This window comes from Neodiprion virginianus, chromosome 3, assembly GCF_021901495.1.
Source record: "Neodiprion virginianus isolate iyNeoVirg1 chromosome 3, iyNeoVirg1.1, whole genome shotgun sequence".
NCBI classification, from domain to species: Eukaryota; Metazoa; Arthropoda; class Insecta; order Hymenoptera; family Diprionidae; genus Neodiprion; species Neodiprion virginianus.
The window spans coordinates 40,659,342-40,675,239 of record NC_060879.1 but is presented as its reverse complement, the minus strand read 5'-3'; the positions used below and the strand labels follow the sequence as shown (position 1 = coordinate 40,675,239).

General features: G+C 40.8%; 3 long non-coding RNA genes across 4 annotated transcripts; 2 read left to right on the top strand and 1 right to left on the bottom strand.

Moving 5' to 3' along the window:
- The first annotated feature begins 50 nt into the window (after positions 1 to 50).
- LOC124299497 (uncharacterized) lies at positions 51 to 1,562 on the top strand. Its single transcript, XR_006907021.1, has 2 exons — positions 51 to 483; positions 588 to 1,562. It is a non-coding gene; the product is annotated as an uncharacterized LOC124299497 (long non-coding RNA).
- Positions 1,563 to 11,624: 10,062 nt separating this feature from the next.
- Positions 11,625 to 12,544, top strand: LOC124300555 (uncharacterized). The gene is made up of 3 exons (XR_006907242.1): positions 11,625 to 11,854; positions 11,995 to 12,197; positions 12,425 to 12,544. It is a non-coding gene; the product is annotated as an uncharacterized LOC124300555 (long non-coding RNA).
- On the bottom strand, positions 12,396 to 15,890 carry LOC124300556 (uncharacterized). 2 transcript variants are annotated; one of them, XR_006907243.1, is made up of 5 exons: positions 15,069 to 15,890; positions 14,020 to 14,236; positions 13,460 to 13,505; positions 12,854 to 13,053; positions 12,396 to 12,679 (listed from the first exon to the last, which is right to left on the bottom strand). It is a non-coding gene; the product is annotated as an uncharacterized LOC124300556 (long non-coding RNA). The 2 variants fall into 2 exon arrangements; XR_006907244.1 differs by lacking the exons at positions 12,396 to 12,679; positions 12,854 to 13,053 and having other exon boundaries at positions 13,092 to 13,505; positions 15,038 to 15,875.
- Positions 15,891 to 15,898: the final 8 nt, after the last annotated feature.

The following is a 15,898-nucleotide window of genomic DNA, read 5'->3' as shown; positions in this document are numbered from 1 at the left end:
AGGTCGGCCGACGTCACTCAGTTCTGCCAACCTCGCCTAAATTCACCCAGGCGTTCGAGCTCACTTGCACACTACCGAAGCTGCACGTAGTGTTTTCATTATCTCCTCACAAATTCGTTACCGATACGCCAAATGCGGCGCTGACTTCAGTTTATCTAATGCGATTTCAATACGTAGCTAAAAAGATAGTAGCTCGATACGACCAATATCTACCGTCCATCGTGCTGGTGGTGTTGGAATACAGTCGTAAATTTTGGTCGGAAAAACAGCATGACTCTGGTTTCTCTGTGTTTTCATTTCTTCGTTTATTTCTTCTTTTTTTCCAGCTATTCCTAATACGTTACAGGCGAGAGCCTGTCCTCTGTTTACTGCAGCTGACGAATGCACCACAGCGCAGGTTTTACACATCGATCCATAAATCGTCGCTGAGCCTCGACCACGCCGAGAAGAAATGATTTTATCGTGAACATGTTCTTGCATCTAGTTCGTGAATGATGATTTTATTAATTAGAATACAATCTGAGCAACACGTTCCTTTTCATCCAAGCACGCGTTCTAATTAGGTTTAATTGGATTTTTCGTTGCAGACGAGAACTGGTTATTCGTCATGAGAGGAGCCTGCAGCCTGAGATGCCGTCGGTTATGTCCTTACGCGTAGCGTGTGGTGACGACACGCAATACCTCGCATGTATTATGATGTTTAACTATGAAAAATAAAGGTAAACCAAAAGGAGGAGAAAAACATCAACGACGCTGCTGGGGAGGCGCCTAGGGACTTTGTACGGTTGGTAAAAACCACGTCGTCAGCGCAAGCCGAAACCGACGCCCACGAACTAGGTATTCCGTATAGGTGTATAAGTACATATCTATAGATCAGTACAGATCCCTACGGTACACGTATGTGCTCCACACTAGCCTTAGCAGAAACATTTGGTCGCGGTAGAGTATGCGTCAAAAAAATGCGTCAAATACTCTGCTTTCTCCGTAATGTTTCATTTTATCGATTTCCTTGTTTGCTTTTTGAGAAAAGTGCAGAGAATTTTCGGTGATTATATTGTGCAGCTTGCCGTGGATAAATTTAAATTCGTTGTCATGCTCGATGAACTTTTCCATGGAATTCAAAGAGGTTAATTTTGAAAAATAATTGAATTCGCTGTTCGGAGACGGCCGGAAACTCGTGGATACAAAATCAGAAACGGAGTTAGCTTTTGTATGGAAGAGTGCAAAAGGATGCGTGGGCGTTTAGCACCTCATGTAGAGCTGGCCTCAGTCGCCCGTAAACCGTATACGAGTATATTACGAATAACTATAACAATAGAGCGTGGCCTACACAGGCACGGACCACGCTGCCGTAGATTGACTCAATTAGGCACAGCGGTGTTCCGCATGACCTTAAATTCCCCAGATTTACAACTTGTTATATGCCTACTACTCCTTCGTGTTATTTTCAGACAATTTTCTATTAAACCTATTATCACACTACCGCTACGCTGACATATCCAACCTCACCTAGACTCAGTACTGTTTAATTCTGGTTGTTCGTGGATCATGCAAGTCTGAAATCGTCACAGTAAAAACTCAGAAACTAGCCGTGTCTCGGTTACTGTATACTAACAATAATAATAATAATAATAATAATAATAACAGTCATTCTTTATGTATATTTTTCCATTAAGCATCATGCAAAAGATGGTCAAGAAAATTAAGGTGCAACTTCAACTGAATCGTATGATTTTTTAATTCGGTCGATTTTATTGTTAAGTCTGAAAACAAGGACTGGCTGTGAGTCTATATTCTATTATTTGACATACCAGATTAGGGGAAAGCTCCCTTTCGCTGCAGTCAGCAGGTAAATATTCACTGGGTGGAAAAAAGGGGATTAGTGAATACGTCTGGCTCTGCCAGACAGCTGGTCTGCATGCAGGCATCGCCCTATGCAATGCATTTGGGTAAACGTGCAATTCTACGGAGGGTCGTTAACGACTTTCAATAACAACGCTCTACGTACACCAGCCGCGTTTACGCAGTATAAATGCATGCACTGCTTATCAGCCAGTGACACAATAACGAAATCGGTTTCCTTATCAAATAATCAGTCGGTGTCATTTGAAGATTACCTACGACACAAGCAGTAGATTAGGGTGATAAAATATTTGTTTTTACTATTAGCATTTCAAAGAGAATTACCAAACACTTTCACCTTGCAGTCTTTTCTTTCTTTTTGCATGTTTTTTTTTTCGTCTCTGCGACGAGGTCACGAAACACATTCCTCCGCATGACTATACCGATATAATTTTTGAATATTGTAGAAAAAGGACATTATCTAGTTCAGATAATGATTTGATCGCAAGATAGACAGATTTATTTCCAGTCTAAGACGCGATTTGAAAATAATAACGAGCCGGTTAGAAGTGAAATATATCGTATTGTTAAACTCTGACATGCTTAAAACTGTGATGGGAAGCAATGGAGCGCATTGGGGCGTAACTGACGAGTGATCTTCATCCTGTCGTATAATTCAGCCACATGGACATCTTAGGCAAGCCCTTCCTGCCCTGGTTGAAGAAATTCACTCAACGATTCCAATGCGATTGGATGTCCTGTCATCCTTGTCCAACCTCACCCACCGGGTCGAAAGAACCGGCTACAGAAAACTCATGGATCCAGTGTAACCTCGCGAGTATAATAAGTAAAACTTTAGGTATGAGGCAGCGATTGGATAGTGTGTACCTAATAAACGTTGGTACAATAAAGAAGCCCACGCTATGATCGCCTTTGTCTAAATTTGTCTAACGCCCAAACGCTCTTTTGATCCGTAATTGATCAGCCAACTGACTGTTACTATGGGTGTCTCGGTGTCGGCAGCGAAACGGAGCCGCGGCTTATCCCCTTAGAAGGAATCGATTGATGCGACAAGGCAATACCAGACGCAATTATGAGTGTACGTCTTACGTGTTACGTGTTGCGTGTACATGTACGATGCCTGATCCCAGAGGGACCCGATGCCAGGCTTCGTGCAGTACGTACTTTTTCATGGTGTCCAGTAGTCCTCCTGGACATGTCCTCAAATTTTCCTTGCCCTTCAAAAGTCCTGGAAAAAAATCTTTGAATTTTTGTCGTCTCCTAGTCATATTCTATTTTCAATATCCTTGAATTTGTTACGGTTTTTTTACTGGACACCATGATTTTACCCTCATTTGAAAACACCTCAGCTATTCGCTGTATATCTGCAGATCAGCGAGAAACGTAAACGACGTTGTCCCACGATCGAAGGAACTGAGAGACTGCAATGCGATGTTACCACGAACATTGATACAGTGGCGTAGTAAGCCTCTAACGGTTCTGGTTGCTCGGATGTTTTTATCGCACTGTTTAGTTCACTAGATTGAGTTCTAGTACTTTGAGTTGCAGTGTCGACTAATATTTCTTCCTTTCCGTAACAAAAACGATCCTCGTTTTTTCGAATTATGATCGATTGAGGTATGTGGTACGAATCAACGTTCTGGCAGCTTCGAAGTTGCGGGAAAATATCGTAAACGCCAGGTGGAAGTCTTTTGCACCGAGCAAATACACTACCTATGTCACGTAGTATTTATTAATTAACCATTAATTAATATATTTGTATATAACACATACTTTCATTGATGATTAATACAGCTATATAAGATCGACATGTGTATGGGTTATTTAGCACGGTTCCAGGATCTCCGTAGAGAGAGAAAGTGTAGTTTTTTCAGAACCTTACGTGTACTTACGTACACAGACTGAATTTTTTCCTGCCCGTTACGTCGAGTTGTACGCCTTTGAGGACGAGTTGACCAATGCGTTCCCCCGGCAAACTGTTCACCTTCGTTGATTTCCCATTTACGGTGTATTTCTTCTTTTTTTCTTCCTCTCTTTCTTTTTTCTTCTTAATCAGTGCTTATACGATTAACGGTTAACTCCTACAGCGCGGAATTTTTGCTTAACACTCTTCTCTCTCTTATATCTCCATCTCCCTGCACGAATCTGAGGAAAAAAAGAATGCAGTGGATTACAGCTCTTGTACAATAATGTATATACGTAATTCAACTGCAACGAACTGGGTCTACTCGTGAAAAACGTGCCAATCTATTTAAACTCAGTGAAGCAAAATTCCGTAAAATTTTCATCCTTGTGCGGTAAGACTTCTGTTTTTTTTCTGATCAAGTATGAAATATATCGAATAAACATAAACCTTGTAAAAAAGATTATATGTAAGTCGTATTAACAATAATATGAGCATGTCATAGCTTATAAAGTATAACATATTTTTAAGATATTATACCTACGTTCACATGCAATAAAACGCACGTTTAACACGCTGTGATATTGTCGAGCAGTGACATCATGACGTTCAAGTCAAAATTGCCCGCCGTTTTATTACCGTCATTTTGCAATTATCGTTTGGAACAATTTTTTTCCTCCCCCTAATAGGCAGCCGGTATTAAATGTATAATAGCTGCCTGACAGCGACCGGGTTAAATACTTTTATAATAATACCTGTAAGTATGCCTTACATATAATTGAGGATTGTGGGAACGTCATTTTTCGTTTCATCGCTTTCAGTTTAACCTTGTTACATGCAAGTTATTTCGAAGAATTCTCAACTTTGACGCTCGAATACTTTTCAACGAATCGAAAGCCGCGTATTTATTTCAAATTAAACCTGCAGCAGCAGTGATGACTTACATTCTTATCGCTCACAAAATCACGGGAATACAAAAGGTGCGTTACGAAATCAGCTGGCAGTGCTAAAAACTCCGTAGGACAGAGACAGAGCTAGTCGCAAACTCGACAGCACAAAAGAAATAAAAGATTGTTGACAGCACTGGGAGCTAATTTCAGGACGCAGCTAAGGTTCCCTGCTGATATCTCCTGTGTGTCAATAACAATAACTTTATTATAAATTTATTTAATAATTTAACAAAATAAGATACGACCGTGTGTATTCGATCCATACCTCAGAACATCAATATATGTATACATATTTATAGGCATAGCCTACGCATGACGATTCGCAAAGGAGCCAAATAGAAACGGCGGCGGTTATCGACCGAGGCCTCGAAACGCGGGGGCTTGAATATTTTCGGAACGCGCTGCGACTAGAGAGGGTTGTTTTCTCACTGATCGATCCGATTAATCACCCCCGTAGCAAACAAACGGTTGAATAAATATCCACAGGCTTTAATATACCTGGTAGGGATATTTCCAACGTACCCACCTGGCGACGCGCGCGACGGCACGATTTCGGCGTCTCGTCTTATCCTTGACCTTCGATGTTACGTAGTTATACCCACCCGCAGAGTTCTTTAATAATAAGCGTATGTAACGTGCCGGCAACGCCATGCAGAACAGACTAACAGATTATCGGGTATAGCCGCGAATGGGCGTAAGCTCGCGTGAAAGGAGAAATATTGTGTAATTGTATACACACAATGCGGTTGATTATACGACAATCCGATCATTTGCTTTATGCCGATGTTTATTCGTGTAGAGCATCGTCTTTTCTTAGCCTCCGTATGACTCATTGTTGCCGTACAGGGAAACGTCATATCTCTATCGGTAATCACTCTACACTTAGCAATAGAGTCGAACCACTGGTTTACTGACTTTTTGTCAAAGCATGACGCAAGCATAGGTCTCGTCACTTGTATCTACTATTATTGTTTTGTTTTCATCGCTCCTGCTTATCTTGTGAATTAATTTTCTCTGTTATTTCTTTCTTTTCATTGTGACAGATTTTTTTCTCAATACGAAAAGGTATTGAAAAGTTATACGTGTAGAGCACCGTACACTTTGAAATTTATTCGAAATCTGAACTTCGAGTTGAAAATTTATCGTGCAGAATAACCGATGAGAATATAGAGGTCAAGCTGACGATTGACTGACGTATATTTTCAGAATTTGTGGTTTCAGAGTAAATTACGATTACTCTGTAGTCCGTGACAGGTTGAGAGCTATAATACTTTCAGATGCACATTCACTCGTTCTCTCACCTTTCTTATTTGATAAGTTACCAGCTCAGGACAACAAATATCGTTAACAGCGAAAAATAGCTTGTTTGTCGTTGCTCGTTTTCTTGGGCTAACCAATTAATATGTAAGTACTTAAAGGTACGGGCCTCTTAAGGAGATATATAACGCAAACTGGAACGTCTGACCAACCTTCTGACATAAGCCAGGAATTACTCTTAAACACGGCTGATAGCAGAGTTCGCAGAATAGTATAAGTAAGGCACTGGTAGATACCCACATACGTATATGGCGAGCAGCCTACACCGCTTACAGTATATTATACATATACACTACATTACATTACATTACTGCACGAGGCCACTCTGTAAAATACAGATACTCTTGTAATCGTATTATATTTATAGACTCGTCATCACTCAATCTGCAGCGAAGACGACGGCTAGGAATGTCGAGGTTCAAGTGAGGCTGCATAAAAACATTGCTCCACATGTAATACGTTGGAAGATGATCGCGGTATTAGCGATAGTAATTCTAAAATCGAAAGTAAACTAGAACGATCTTTGGGAGGCTGGTCGAAACCAAACGCAGCCGAGACATGATCGAGCAATTTATAAGCCGAGGCCTGGTTTACCGTTTCGATTCACAAAAACTTCCATGTTAAGGATTACCGCGTGGGATCGGTGACACGTGTGAGCGTTGATATGAAAAAATTAATGAATGGTGGATGAATGTTGGTGCGAGTATTGTTGTTTGAATAAAAATACTCAAGGTCCATTGTATGTTCATGACAACGACAAAAATTAATTCACGACGAGAGATCGTAAGTTCTGTGCAATTCGGAGAACCGCTGATATCGCAGCGAGAGAATGCCTGCATGTAAAAAGACAATTGGCGTCAAATTATATCCAGTTAAAGCATCAATTACCGATAAATACTTGTGTGGATCTGTTAATTATCGAGCCAGGAATCGATCGGCTCCGGTTAAAATCGCATTCGGGTCAGTTGCTGGTTATAGTCCGAAGAAAAACGTGGCACTGTGGGCGCCGCGGACGCGATTATGCAGGATCTATCAGTAAGCACGACAGCTTCCCACAGCCGTATTATGCACGTGTATACGATCACTTACAATGCTAATACTAATACAGGGAGTTTTAGACTATTCTGGAGAGCTGTACGTTTCACGGAGGCAAGCAAGCCAGCACGCTACACGCTATATCTAAGCTTTAGACACTCCGTTTCGTTGTTGTCTTCGTCGTGCGAGTGTAATAACTGAAACCCTGAATGAATGTCGTCATACAATTTACCGCCGGCTCAGTACCGTATCTAGGATTCCTTAAATCTGAGGAAGTTTGAAGCCTCACATGAGTCTGAATAATAAATGAATTCGTTTGCCGCATGGGTTTCGTGAGACCTAGATACATAAGTTTCACGCATCTGGTATCTTCGCGTTCTTTTTACCTCTTTCTCTACTAGAAACCTAGAAAAATTGTGTTACGGCTTCGGTTTCTTCTCGCACGAATCACAAGAGCCTCCATGTTTACCTACCTGCAAGTTTGACTTTTCTACGACTGTGATCACCAGCTTCGCATATCCAAAGCCACAAGTGTTTCAGCTATAACCTATCCGATAGAGTGTAGATACTCTCGAGTATATCCGCTGCATAGAATCACGTAGCTGACTCATGTTGTGTACGTGTCTTCCGGAGGGCATGGCACCCGATAAAATATTTTTCTCACTGCTAAAGAGCTTGATGAGAGTTCAACGAGACAAATTTTAAGCTCCTTGTACTAGACGTTTGAATGACGTGTGCGACAGATTTTACTCAACGGTACAGTTTCAAATTCACGAAATTATCACGTCAATATCACGATTGCTTCTCGGTCGAAATTTGTAAAAATTTTATAATCCTTTGTCTCAAAGCCAGAACAATTTTTCTGTCATCGAGGAGAATACCAGAAATAAAACATGCCTGGGAAAGTTTTTCCCTGACAAAACTAAGTAATAATTTCGGTAGACTTTAGGTACTATTCTATGGAAAAAAAAATTGAAACAATTGTATTACTTGAATTTTCTCAGACATTTTTTTCTATTTTCTTAGTACTACTAGAGTTGACTTCCAATTCACGTGTTAATTATATGTCTTAATGGTAGTGTTGATATTTAAATATTCATCTACCCTCACCAGTCGTCGTTTATGGTGATTTCAAGCATATTTAGTGCTACGTAAGTACTAGAGAAAAAGATGTCATAAGTCTTTTTGATTTATCTAGTCTCTTAGGTCTCGTTTTAAACTAATCCTGTTCATTTTATAACTCGACACTCAGTTTTGTATTCATTATAGATTATACTTTCATTAAAGTTGTTAAAAAATCTGTCCGAATATGCATATCTTGCAAAAAAATAAATCCCCATATGCTGTAAAACTCGCGCTATATTTTAATTCAACATACCTAACTAGCTAGAAAAAAAACATTGTTACTTTAAGGTGAAATCAAAAGTTATATTTAGCAGGCCTGTGAATTCTTTTGCGTGTTTATGTATTAAGAACTTGTGTTAATTCATTGCGGTTTTTCGGATGTAGCCATACGCTGTTACGCTTTACCACATGTCATTATATACATACACAAATACCAAGAATCCTGATTGCAAAATGAGTTACCAATTATCCGTGTCACGATTTCCTTATATTTAATGTTATATGAAAACCAGGCTTCATCGAAAATTGGAAAATAAAATAACTTGGAAATAATCTGCGGACATTATAATTCATTTACAATTCGATACAATTCCGTACAGTATAAAATCTTTCATCTCTCATATTTACATATCCACTCCTTATCTCGTACTGTTCTCTCTCTCTCTCTCTCTCTCTTTGCATCGATTACCGTTCGATCGTGTCGTGCCGCACGTGCCGTTTGTGCATCGAAATTTATTTAGCCTTAAAGACGGTCTCGATATCCAGTTTAAAAGAATAAAAGTAAAAAATTTATTGCCCGCGATCATTCGGTATCTTATACCTATATAACAATATCCATTTTATTATTTTATTGCCCGCGATCGCTGCGATTGTACATAGAGACATACATCTCATCGGGAACGCTAGTACGGAAACATTCGTTCGAGGATTGGTTATAACCGCGCCTTGCCTCGCCTCCTTTTTATCGATCGTCCTACGCTGGTCCCAACTTCGTACCGGGTGTCCGTTCACCAGCCCGCGAAGGAGTCACCGAGAGACACGGACGAGGAAGATCTTCCTACCTTTGCAACCACTTCACGTAGGCGCCGCACGTTACATACGTAACACTAAACCGAAGTGCTCACGCATGTCTGTTCGTCGCCAATTCACGGTGCCAAGCCACCAGAAATTCGACACTTCGGTTATCACTTGAAAAAACAGCCCTGACTGTTCAAAAACCCAATCAAAGACCGTACACGAGGGTCAAATTGGAGTTTGGAATTACTTTAGGTACCTGGAGGGTGTTGACAGATTTATCAATCAATATCGTAGTTTGTCCAAATCAAGTTAGACACTTAGCTTCACCAAATACTGTCTTGTTTAATCTGTTTAATGTATGTAATGAACTAAAGGAGCTGAAAATCAAAAACCAAAGCTCAGATTCGGTTGCCAATGCTGTTGGATTCGGAGCCTAATCAGGCGTTGGTGAAGAAGCGAACAAAGCGGGGATTTCGTTCAGTGGCAGTGCCTTGAAAGGAGAAACCTTTCGCAATTCCTTGATTTCTTCGGTGTAAATTTAATCGGCGTTAATCCGCTGCAGCGTTGTTGTGAAAAAATAAAGCCCGGAGGTTCCTCTTTCACCTTCGCGTTCCCGCGGTCGCAGGCTCCTGGGTGTCGCCTCCGTCAGCTGACTCACCCTAGTTAGCATACCTGTTTTCGCGACTCTCATGTAGAACCGTACACATTCAGCGTTATAGCACGAACACGAACTGCCGCGAATCACGCAACACGAGGACTTCGAAACCCGGCGTTGAGCGTGTGGTTGCTGCAAGTATGTGTAAAAGACGAATTGTGCTTTAGTTACCTACACGGTACCCTGCGTGCACGTGCCCTACTTAACGACCTCTTGTCGCAGAAACGAAAATATCGCAGGGCCTAAATCGATGAAATAAATAAATACAACAACATTTACGTAAGCTGTTATAATTAATTACAGACACGCGCGTTGGTCTACGCAGGTGGCAAGACGCGAGCCTTATAATGTACAGCTAATGGCTGATTTATAGACAACATTTTTCACTAGGTAAACCCACACGCGCGTAAATTACACACATGGCTCATGATACGTGTCCATGCAGAAAATCGCAACGTCAGTTTTATTTTAAGAAAAATATTTATGCCCAGTTTCAAATTGTTATCATCATTTCCGATTGTGATGTGCAGGTTTAGCGATTCGATCGTAATTCACAAAGCTCGTGTATAATCATACGGTACAGTAATAATCCCAACGAGAACTGCAATCAACGAAGAGGATGAAAAAATGTACACTATGAATGAGAAGATATAATTGTTACCTAGACGATGTAAAATAACGTATTTGAAAAGCTCGGTAATACAATTTAATTATTGTTATTATACACGAAACTCGCGAGCTTCCATACATGGTCTCGTCTCTTGCATCTCGTTGCCTCTCTCTTCCTGTATCTGGCTTTCTTTTCTCTCTCTCTCTCTCTCTCTCTCTGGCTCTCGTCTCCCGTGCTGAATGAGGCGGACGAGAGCTCGCGCTAGCACCCGCGAACCAGACACGAGACAAACAGCTCGCCGTCGGAGGCATGGAACATGGGGCAGGACGACGATCGACGGAGCTGACGTCACCTCCGTAAATGCAGCCCACTACCGCGGGCACAGCAATATTTATTGCAGGGCCGAGGGAAGCGAGCGTAACGACGAAACGCCGTACGTGCACACATGCATAACATCCCTGGTACGTGGGCTTCACGGCTACTCGTTTAGCTTCGAAAATTTCGAACTTTTAGGCTAAAGCCATATTATACTCGCTTCCGTGAGGCTAACGCCCGCGAAACATGGAGGGAAAAATTATTTTCGATTCACGATAAACACATCGGAGGAAAAACAGTGTCGAAGTGTGCATCGATCATTCGAATTCCCGCTCCGATCTGTGATAACGTCGGTGATTGGTTCGAGGCGAGTGACGTCACCCTGACACTTCCGTTCAATCTAGGGTTATTTATGATTTCGGTTTTCTCGAAATCTTTCGGCTCCCGTCACACATTCCGCCAAACTCGAATTATCCTCATCTCCTCGACATCGATTCAATGAGAACCGTACGTTTTTGCTACAAAGTCGAACAAAAGTAGCGATATAATTACGAACGAGGGAGTTTCGTTACAAATTTTCAAGCCTTACTGTTTGCCATAGGTAAATACATTATACTATCGGGGTTCCCTGGCATAGAGTCATCGGATCACCTTGCCCGCGCCTGTGTTTAAGAGGACAAATGCGTGTGTCCGCTACGTGTAGAGATATGACTGGAAACAGGTGAAAGGTGGCGAGGCTAGGCTTTCCACCCGTAGCGATTATAAACGCCGCTGGGCTCACCTTCAGCGCCCAGAAACATTGCACGACCCGGCGTTCCCCATCCACGTAAAATAGTTCCTGCTGCGAGCCCGTGAGAGTTAATCGATTTGTCACGGTGAACTCCGCTCGCATTGTAGTATAAATACATTTCTGTTGATAATACTGTGAACATAGCAAGTAACAATGAGCGTTCTTGCTACCCCTTATGATGTAAGGAAATAAGGTGAAACAATGCGCATACGCTTTAGTTGAACCAATCGCAAAACATATCCAAGGTGACGTCATGTGGGCGCCAAATTCAAACGTAAATAACGTAAACGTAATTATCCTCTTTAAGGAATGAAAAGAACTTGATATTTTGTTCTTTGGTATTTATAACTGGCATTTTCAGCAAACAGAATATACGGAAGTAAATAAGTAACCTCAAGTGAACTATTTACGTAGGGTCAGCTGTCAGATACATGGGCGCCATGTTACATTTCTGTGACGTCATCTTGGATATGCACAGACCTAGCGAAAACCGGTCTTCAGTTCTGACACACCTTATTCCCTTTACATCATGCTACCCCTGAACGACAGTTTTATTTGGTACCCGGACACCGAACTACACAACATAGGCATAACGATTATCACGATGGCATATCGAGGTAATCCAGCGATAGACGCGATTCGTGACTCCACACGGTAGTCGGCTCAATCGTGTAATACGCTATATACTTAATCTACATCTGATTGCGAGCAATTTATTCGGCTCTTTTACTAACGCGAACGAGACATAAGTCTCGGGGCGACTTCGGCCCGTCTATAATAGCGAAATTTTGAGATGGTATTAAAATTGCAGTTAGTATAGTGCAGATTTTTATTTCTCACATAGACGAGAACCTCAGCAATAACGAAATCGGGTGAACTTGTGCAGAATGTATAACGGCGTGCAGCTTTGAGGGCCCGATATCGATGTGGGACGAAGCTCGAGTTGCGCGATTGGTGTTGGCTGGGTTCGACCAAGCTCTGCATCAGAGCTCTCTGGAGAGTCTTGCTCACCTGAAAGACGAGTGACCATATTTGGCAGCCCCCCAGCGTGTCCTTCTCCATGTTTTGCTCTTTCATCCGACTTTCCTGCAGCACATACCTACATACATAATATTAACTGACCGAGTGTATAATATAAAATTCGATATTGTATCCTACGCAGGTGGCGTGATGAAAAAATAAAGAACTGTAAAACAAAATTTGTACGTTCACTTACGTGCCAACTTGTAGAATAAAGTCAAAAATGTCCATCTATTATGAGGAAAACCGTCACCTGTGACATGCTGTCATGAAGAGCTTAAAACTCTCTTCCATAACATCCAGCAAGGAAAGGGAACCACCTTGTCTGCGGTATATAGCTGATCGTCCAGGTACTGCTGGATCGATATGAAAAGCCCGCAGCTTGGAGTAAGCACTAAGTTAAATTCAGCTGATCGTCCAATTGTCACTTTTCATACTCCGGACTGGCGTTCACTTACAAAATTAAGCAATAGTATTATAAAAGCATAACAAAAGGTTTTCAAAGAATTTAATTCCGTTTTAATTTGACATTCAAAATACTTGAAAAATTCAGCAAAATATTGTTGGGGTGTATTCCATTCATGGTACATCAGATCTTTATTTATTTATTTTTTTAAAGACACGATAGTCACAATGAACGATGTTTGAAATAGAAAATCCACTTGATATTAAAACGTTTTTTCCACGGTACAAAAGACTGCTCCTACATTGATTCTTCGTTAGATGAGATCGAAAAAAATGCAACAGCCAGAGATGAACATGATAAATTTTTAATTGAATGCAGTAATTAAGTGAAGTTTCAACTTTTACAAATTGTTCAGGAGCAGGAGAAACGAGAGAAAAATTTTCAGAGTCACACTCGAGCCAAGAGCTCTTCGGTAAGAGGGAAGACGATGCGCAGACATCTGGAAAAGAAATTAATATTCATATAGATAGAATTAATTGGACGCCTGTCTGTCTGCCTGGTGAGAGACGAGCGCCGAAAACACTCGTAACTTAATGCTGGGCGGGGACGATTTCAGAAGCACAAGGACAGAATCCCACGGCTGAAATAACCGTGGATTTTTAAAATGTTATAAACTGTTGGCCTCCTGCGTTTTGAACTAAAATCCGCAGTGGAATTTTCGAAATACTGATTTATCATTTCGTTATTCCATAATTTACAATCATTTTTTAACTTCGAAGAAATGCAAAATTCAATCGAAGTTTTCATCTCTATCGTCGATAATTACCGTTCGTGAATCTGTAAGTTACAGTAATTTTCTCATACACTGTTAGATGAAAGTTTAAGACAGATTTCAAGTTATGTACTAACGATAAGTCAATGTTTTATTAATATATGAAAAATGGTTTTTATTTTTAAACCGCGTTAAGACCAGCAATTTCTGCACGTTGTTCGGCGAATCGACTCGTTCTTACCAGCCTAGCAGCTCTTCAAATTATCGCCGCATGCAGCTGTAAAAACTGACGAATCGTATTCTCGAAGCACTCGAGCAGGAAATTGACGTTGGTGGTAAGCCAGAGTCTAACTGCAACGAATTATCAGTATTCCCTGCAGTTTTCATCTCACCTTAGCAGTTACGAAACGCGGTTTCTTTACCCTCGAGTTTGATTATAAAATCTCTGTATTCGTCACCTTTAAAATGCGATTCAATAGTTAGTTATTAGTGAAATAAGATCAATCAAACCTTTCTCAATCAGATAAAATATTATACGACAATGCTTGTTTGATACGGGCGGAATTGGAGAGTAATTAATTGACTGGCCTCAACGAATAAAGCTGAAGAGGTAAATTAATCATCGAGTAAATAAGGGCCGGAGCAGTTTGTCGTGTCTGATAAGAAAACTAATTTTGCCCGGAGATCCTAAGACAGGATTGCCACTAAATTTCCATCACGAAATTTCCTGACTTTTCCATGTTTTCCAGTCAAAAATCTTACAATTTTTCCACACACGTTCGGATATAATTTGCTTTTTTATTTATAACAAAAGTATGAACTGTCACATGGGTCAGACTGTTCCATCTATCCGATGCGCACAATCGTTTTTAAGGTAATATTTAGGAATATTCAAAATTTGAAGGAAACATTCCGGCGATGGTAAAAAAATTTATATTCGATCTAATTTATCTAAAGCTTATAAAAATTGTGGGATGTATTTGTGTGAAAAAAATGTAGTAAATGATTCCCTGACTTTCTGAAAAAAAACCCTGACATTTCTTCGATTATTCCAGGATTTCAGAATTTCATAACAAAGCCACCCTGTAGAAAATGGAGAATGAACGAGTATAAACGGTCTCCGTCACAATTTCTACGCTTATGATATGTTGCCCGAAGTGAGAAATTCGTCAATATTTTTCTTCGCATTAGTATTTCCCCACCCGAACCTCCCTTCGTGATACCCTGTATGTTTGAACTCATTTAATTATACATTATACCAACGAAAAATTCGGAGGGTTGAATAGCTACCAGTCACCCTACCGTATAATCAATTAGGGAAATGAACCCTAATGGAGCTTATGTACTGGGCGTAGTTGATCCCACGACACACACACACACACATAAATATGTGTAATGCATACCGGAACCTTCTACACTTTCATACTTTCCCAGTGCTAAACGCGAAAGCTCGAGGTCAAGCAAGTTACCCATTCAACAGTGACACGAGAATTTCGACCGTCTGTAAAAAAAATTTTATAACAAATTTTACTCAAGGTTAATTCTTTTCAATTTCTAACTACAGCCCAAAAATACATCTATTAGGAATCGGGATACGGAAGCCGAAGAATTAGCAAGAATTAAGTTACGCGTGCTAATCGAGCTTTCGTAATGTTTGGCTAGTCATAAATCGTTTCGTGCACGAAGTTCGAGCTTCTGCGGGCAAACGGATGACGTCTAATTTCATTGTTGCTAGTATAAAGAGCGACGTAAGTTTTAATTGAGTCATTCTTTTCCTCGATCGAACTTGGGCGAATTATTTCGCCTGATCACGGACCCCTGAGAAAGTCTAAGGGTGGTAATTGGTCTCCGGTATTAATGCGGATGGATTTCGCGACGAATTATATACCCGGGTGTAATGCGTATAGTTTTCGTTTAGTAATTAGAGGGGTGGCCGGATATATTGACTCGGACTCTGTGACTCACTGAGTCACTTGTACTATACTAGTGCTGAGGGTGTACTTCTCGATGTAATATGAAAGAGGAACGGTGAGGTGACTCACGGAGCTTACCGTCGACTGGATGGCGTCCCGGAGAAATCGATACTTACCACCGCCGTGCTTTCAGAACCTGATGTTTCG